Below are 7,437 nucleotides of genomic sequence, written 5' to 3'. Positions count from 1 at the left end.
TGGGTTGCAGTTTGGGCACTCGGTCTCTAAAAGGTTCGCCATCACTGACCTACACAGTGAGTTCAATTACAGCTGAATCATAATTTTAACAGTTCTCCCACTAGTTTGTCATTTATCCCATAGAGTTGGCAGGTTATACTGCTGAACTGTCTGTAAAAGCCGCAACGGGCCGAATTCTTGCTCTTTCAGCTTGGCACCACGTCTCGTATTTTCCGTTTTCTCCATTCTTTGTCCCTTCCTACACCTGCCATGTCTACATTAGAGGGCCTGGTTTATTCACTCCTGCAGATCATCTGCAGAACGGAGAAGCAGCTGCATGCCTTGCTTCTAGTGTGCTTTGGGAGGTAACATCTCCAGTCAGGGCTTCACCTGGAGGTGAAAAACCGTTTGTTTCCATCCCCTCCACCGTCTATGTGACAAAAATGCCGACTTCACATTGATAAAACACTACAAAAAAGCACGGGGTTATTAAGTATATCATCATCAAGATTCTTTTTGTGTCGTGTTTTACTTGATGACCCCATGCTGTCCTGCACTGTATACAATAAGATTCTTAGTAGTATAACTATACATCTGGCCCACAGAGACCGATTTTTTTGCAGAGCATTATCAAAGCACACATATTCAGGAAATGCAAAGGAAAGAAGGGTACATTTGCATAGTGCACTGTACAACATTCAGAAATCAAAGTGAAGGAGATCTGTAATGTACAGCTTCCATTTTGGGAAGCCAGATGAGGTAATTTGAACTTTGAAAATCCAGAGGGAATTCTGGGTGAGGAAATATTCCGCAGCAGACTTGGTTTTTATACCCTGCTTTTCTCTACCTTTAAGGAGTTTCAAAGCGGCTTACAATCACCCTCCCTTTCCCTCCCCACAGCAGACACCTTGTGAGGTAGGTGGGGCTGAGAGAGCTCAGAGAACTGTGACTAGGCCAAGGTGACCCAGCTGGCTTCATGTGTAGGAGTGGAGAATCAAACCTGGTTATCCAGATCAGAGTCCGCCGCTCTTAACCACACCGCCACGATGGCTCTCCATGCTAGCACTCCTAAGCAGTGGCACTGATGCCCTGCTTCTAGCCACCAGGTTCTGAGACTTTATTGCATTTCCACACACTTGCAAACCAGAAGACTTTTGAAATTTCCCAGGAGGCTACGTTCAACGCCCCAAATGGCATATTTTTTGCGCATAAATGCAGAATCTACAGGATCCTGCACACAGGGCCATTTAGGAGGCTGAACACTGCTTGAGTATAAAAGGAAAAAAAATAAACAAGTGGGATTGAAACATTCGATTCCCTTTATTTTGTTCAGTGAGGCTGATGCGTACTGCACATTTTTTTTTTAAAAAAAGGGGGAAAAATCACAGGAAATCTTTATACAATGAGTTAAAAAACCACAACAGTACATGTAGAGTTGGATGGATGCCCAGCCGGGGCCGGCCTAATAGTTCAGTCTCCCTTTTTCAGTGAACCCGTAACCGCTTTCCATCTACTGTACAGATTTTTTACAGTAGCCGCATTAGATCAGTAGTTCACATTATTGAAAATGTCTGTCACATAGGTACAAATTTAGAACCATCACGTTACATGGCTATTCTAGGTCATTTATAGATCAGGTCTTATACTACAGTGACTGAAGTTCTCATTACAGCCTCCAATAACACATAACCGTTGCCTATGCTAAGCTCACGTCTAAGGGATGTAATGGTTTGTTCCCCCTCCCCCCACCAACACTGAAAGCACAAACCACCCCGCCTGTCCTGGGATCTGAACCCACAGTGGTTTGGAGTCATTTTGCATCCAGTGCTATTTTCCCTCCCCCAGTTGGAATGCCCCTCCGTTTACATTCGGATCATTGTGTGTGTGTGTGTGTGTTTTGCAGGGAAATTGCTTTGTTACATTGCTCGGAAGGGCCATTGTTTGCAAGTACTGGTTCTCGGACTAGAGATGGTACTTACCACAGCATGGAAGCAGAAGCAAAACATCTTTATCTATAAGACATACGTACTTACGCTACAATTTGGCAACATGGGGCATATGCTCATTTGAAACGTCGTGAAGAATGGAAAGCACCTGACGTCGGGTCGATGGGCTACCCACAGAGCCCAAATCCCTGTCTAGCAACGGTCATGTGTAGTTACGTGTGACTACTTGCATCAGAATGCGCAGTGGGCATTACAAATGCACATTCAGTTGAATGCGATGTAATTAGTATAGATGGCTTCCACATTCAGATATACATCTGTTTTATGCCCGTGGTTCCTGATCCAGCAGATGCATACAGGAAAGCCTCTCTTCCTTGCCCAAATTTCAGTTGGACCAGGCGGAAGGGTTACTCACTCATCAAACATTTACATTAATGTTATACGTGGTTTGACATTGACAGAGAAACCATCTTGAAGATCAAAACATATGTCAGGGTAGGGGGGGGACATTCAAACCCTAATTGTTATATAGGAGCTGTTGGGGGGGGGGGAGAGGACGGCACTGTTCTCATGTCAGCAATCTAGGGCAAAATAGAATTCTTTAAAATTTAATCACAAAAATCGAAAGGCAAAAATCAGCAAAGCGTCTGGTCCTTGGACACACGATATACTAAATATTGATTTCTTTAAAAATAATTTATTGCTTTAATTTTTTTTCTCCTTTACAACAGAAGACACACAAAAACCAGAAAGGAAAAAAAGCTGTAAACTTTTAGTTTGGCATTCACACAATCAAAAGTTAAAATACCTGTATCTTAAACCTACAAAGCAATGAACGGCGAGAATTGCGCAGATTCAGAGGATGCTACAGATTGCAATGTAGAAGTTGCAGAAAAGTTCCCTTTTTTATTGCTATCTACCTACAGGAAATACAGACACGGGGGGGGGCAGGGTGTGTGTGAAGCAAGCATAGAATGAGACACACAGTGGAATCTATCGAAACACAATGCGCTGGTGACAAAATGTGGCAGCTTGGCTGCGTTAATCATGGACAAAAATTAGTTCTCTAACCCTTTCGGGGGGGGGGTTGGAATTAAACAGGTGGGGACAGTGGATTTTTAAAGTAGTAATGAAGTCACGAGGATATCTGCATTTCAGTTAAAACGGGTAGCCGATCCAGCCCCCTTCACACAGTGCGTGAGCTGTGGCAGATCCTGTGGCTGGAGCCACTTGTCATGGGTCTTTCCCACTTGACAGCCGCCCAATCAGTGACGGCTGGCCATAACAACTACACAAGACCACCATGTTTGCAGGAAGCACACCTTGGAATACAGATATTGTGGGCAAAGAACAGGGGAAGCCCCACTGCTTTTCTTTATGACTTTAAATCTCCCCCCCCCCAACAACCTACTAGCCACTTGAAAGGCGAGGAAAATGAACCTTTTATTCAATCCTGCAAAGCTCTTTTGATATTTTCCTTTCTGTCCGGATGACAAGGAGTTAGGAAAGACCCAGGGGACACCCCTCACATATGCAGGTCCAGGTGGACCTCAGTAATGGGGTGTGGGGAGGTCATGCTGTTGGAAAGTGCTCTCTATTGTACATGGGAAGGTGGCTTATGGCGATAAAAATCTAGAAACCCCTTCCTCTCTTATTACTTTCAATAAAGGGTCAGAAATTACACCTTTTTAAAAAATATACATCGGATTCAAAAAACACCCAAACACAAAATACATGTGCTATTTGTGAACTCACTTTGCCTGCTTATACCGAGGACAAAACATCCTGTAGCGCACATCCTCCAAAGAGATGCATTGTTGGTGCTGCAGTGCATCCCACTGACAATCTGCTCACCGGGCTGCTCAGATAAGACTAACAATTGGCCATCGCCCCCTCCCCCCCAAAGAGCACCACTGATACGCGCTGGGGGTGCCATGGAATCCATTGCGAGTGGAGCACATATGCATAGAGAACCCCCAGGTGGGATCGACAGATCCATGCCTCTCTTTCTCTGCTCACCTGTGCATACGTGCAGGCAACACAAACTGTCATTAGGGTGAATAGAAGATGTGCATAATGCTTCCAGGCTTCCTTGCCCCTTTGCGCAATTACATTATCCAGAGCGTAAGGAAGAACACGTATAGATCCAAGCAGGAAGACTTGATAGGGATACAGGTGGGCACATGGGCTACCATTCACCCTACGAGGGAGCACCAGCAGGTGGGTTTGGGTTGAACGGGGCCCTTGAGAACTTCCACGTGGAGGAGATACACCTGCGATGGACTGGATTGTGCCCACTGTGGCACTGAAAAGCAAATTTGGTTGGGGCAGGCGGAGAGGTTTTGTATACATTCATAAAGCCATAGCTCAAGGAGGGGAAGGGGAGAATTCTTGCAAATTGGTAAATAAGCAGTGAAGGCCCTAAAGGGGAAACTTGGAAGGGTTCTCAACCTTGCAATGGGCGCTTGACAGGTGGCTGGACGACTGATAGGAATGACAATAACAGACAAGACAACAGTGGTACGACGGACTACACAAGTGGTTCCTTTTCAGGGCCTTGCGCCGTACCAGCTCATGAACTTTCAAATGGATTCTGTCATTTTGGACACAATCCACAGGCTCCCACACTACCATGGGCACCTCTAAGGCCATATTAGTGCATAGTTAAATAATAAGCAGAAGGAGGAGGAAAGAGCTACTGCTTCTGAAAGGAAAATAAAAGCTAGGTTTTTGTTTTCAAATGAAAAAATACTTTTAAAATAACCTGACAACCGGCGTGCATCCTACATATAAAATTTCCACTGGCCTTTAAAATTATTTTAGTCACCTCATAATTTATAATAAATAGGTTAATCACAACTGATAAATATTCATCTTTAAGTAAACAAAGGAATGAAGAATTAGTGTCTATACAGGATGCGTACATTTAAAAATCAGAGATAATCATTGAACTCCGCCAATGAAAAGATTACTGGCTTCAAGAACAGGGTTCAGACACACTGAATTATTGTAAAAACCATACCTGTGTGCTGTACCACAACTTTGTTTTTATCAAATTAAAGTCACAACAATTAAAATAAAGCATCATTTAAAAAAAGATTTGTGACTTCTAGTTCCAATACTACTGTCGATTCATAAAATAAAAACACTTCTTAATGATTACTCATTTGAGAGGCTTTACATAAAATTAGGCTATCTCCTAGAAAAAACTTGTAAATGAGAAAAAAAATCTCATCCCACCCTTAATAAAGTTTTGTGCATATAAAACAGCCAAAGAAAGAGACACCCCCAAAAAGTAAGAAAATGAAAAGGGTATCACAGAGGCGGTTAAAGCCTGGTTGGTTGGGATAATTTTCGACAAGGGGATTGATCCAGCCAAAGCACTTTTAAAAGTTCTGCAGTGTTTGATGCAGAGATTTAAGGATGTGCTTAACTGTCCCGTGGACATCAACAAGATGGGCAGCCCAATCCGAATGGGGGAGGCCGAACTGGCTTAGGAGCTGGTGTGACCCCAGTGCCGGCTTTCGTGCCACTTGTGCCGGCTAAACTGGCACGAATGCTGGCGCAGGGTCACTTATGCTGGCTCCGGGGAGCAGCACAGCAGCATGAGCTGTGGGTGCCGGCACAGCCTCTTCAGTAGCATTTTCCTAGTACAAGGGCTCGCACCGGCACCAAAGAGGGCACTCCCGGGTGCAGGGCTGGCTTTAGTCAGCTCCCAAAGCCCTTTTGGCCTGAGAATGCCCCCTTTAGCTGGCACTGAGTTCACCTGCAAAAAGGCAGGCGTAGCCCTGTGATACCCTATGGAGGAGTTTCACGTTTCTTGTTAAAATTACCTTTTGCCTTCCTTTTTTGGGCCAGGAAGCCGCTCAGGAGGTGGCGCGGCAGTGCCATCCCTGGGCGCTTCTTAACCACCACCATCCTTAGGATTGTGCAGTTAGGAAGAAAGATGTTGGCTAGCAGACCCAGGACTAGAAACCCTGGTGCTTAGCTCCTCCTTCTCATGGACTTTCCCCCTGCAGTTCTGCCACACTCCTGCAACAACCATGATTTCCAGTCTTGTGTCTGCGGCAGAACATTTAGTTTAGCCCTGAAACTCTTAAAAAAAAAAAAAAATACATCGCCTGGAGTATAATATGGCTGCCGCCGCCTCAGTAACTGCTCCCACCACACTCTCTGTAAATATCCATCTCCATCAGTCACATGATTAGGGCAAATCCTGGGTTGGAATCTCCGACCAGGTTTCACAAAGGTGGAAAAAGCAGCTTTCCTAGATGTTCTAATTAATCCGAGCAAACAGCAACAATTCAGCGCCTTTCCCAGAAAGTGTCCCACTGTTACTCCAGTCATTTCACTATGGGCCGCCAAGACAAAGAGTACTCCTGGAAGCCACAAGATAATCTCTCTTTTGCAAGCTGTGTCTCCAATTTAAAGCAGGCTCTATGTCAACAGTGAATAGACTGAGCGTGCTGACACAAAGTCCAGCTTCCAGCCACCCCAAAGCTTTTCACGGCACAAACGTCTGGCACGAAGTCAGGCAGTCATGGGTCTTTCATACTTAGATTCATATTTCTAAAGTAGCAACATGTCCTCTTCCAATAATAGAATAAACCCTGGGACACAACCACTCACAAACTGTTTGAATCACAATCCTTTTCAGATGGTTACAACCATGCATGCTGGAACCTCACCAACTGGAGCACAAGCGACCTGCAATGCTTATAAGTGCAGTCACCATTTTGTGCAAATAGTCCAATGCATGGAGCATTGGGTTCTTGTTCATGTGAAGTAATGCTTTGTGCATATGGAGAAACAACACGCAGTCCAATTTCACACAAAACTGTGATCGTGCATATCAGGAGCATGGTGGGTAGCATGTGCACCCATTGGTTGGGCTCCCAGGATGCATTTTGTAACATCTGAAAATGGAAGAAAAAGAGGAAGAAGAGTATGGCGACTTTCTCTACCTTTTAAGGAGAATCAAACAGGCTTACAATCTCCTTCCCTTCCTCTCCCCACAACAGATACCCTGTGAGGTAGGTGGGGCTGAAAGAGCTCTAAGAGAGCATTTACTAGCCCAAGGTCACCCAGCAGACTTCATGCGGAGGAGTGGGGAATCAAACCCAGTTCTCCAGATTAGAGTCCACCGCTCCTAACCAGTTGGCTCTCATATTGATGGTAGACGCTGATACCGCACTTCTAGGAGAAAGATGGGCAGAGCAATGGAGGACCCGTGCAGCTACACCACATCCAGGCGAATGAATAAACAGGGCCTCAAAGTGCGTGACTTCCGCGGAGTCATGGCCAACGTTATTAGATCAGCCCCTTAAAGGAGGGATGGATGATGTGCGTAAAGCATCAATATTTCTCCACTCAACACATTCACACACACTCACTCGCACACTTCTCTCACTGTGTTTTTTTTACAATCAAATATATATATAAGCGTAAGTTCAGCTTTCTAAATAGGCTAGTGTACAATATTGTTTTGCTTTGTATAATTACATTTGAATAT

This window comes from Euleptes europaea, chromosome 9 (genome assembly GCF_029931775.1).
Source record: "Euleptes europaea isolate rEulEur1 chromosome 9, rEulEur1.hap1, whole genome shotgun sequence".
NCBI lineage: Eukaryota > Metazoa > Chordata > Lepidosauria > Squamata > Sphaerodactylidae > Euleptes > Euleptes europaea.
Note: the sequence above shows the minus strand (reverse complement) of the source record.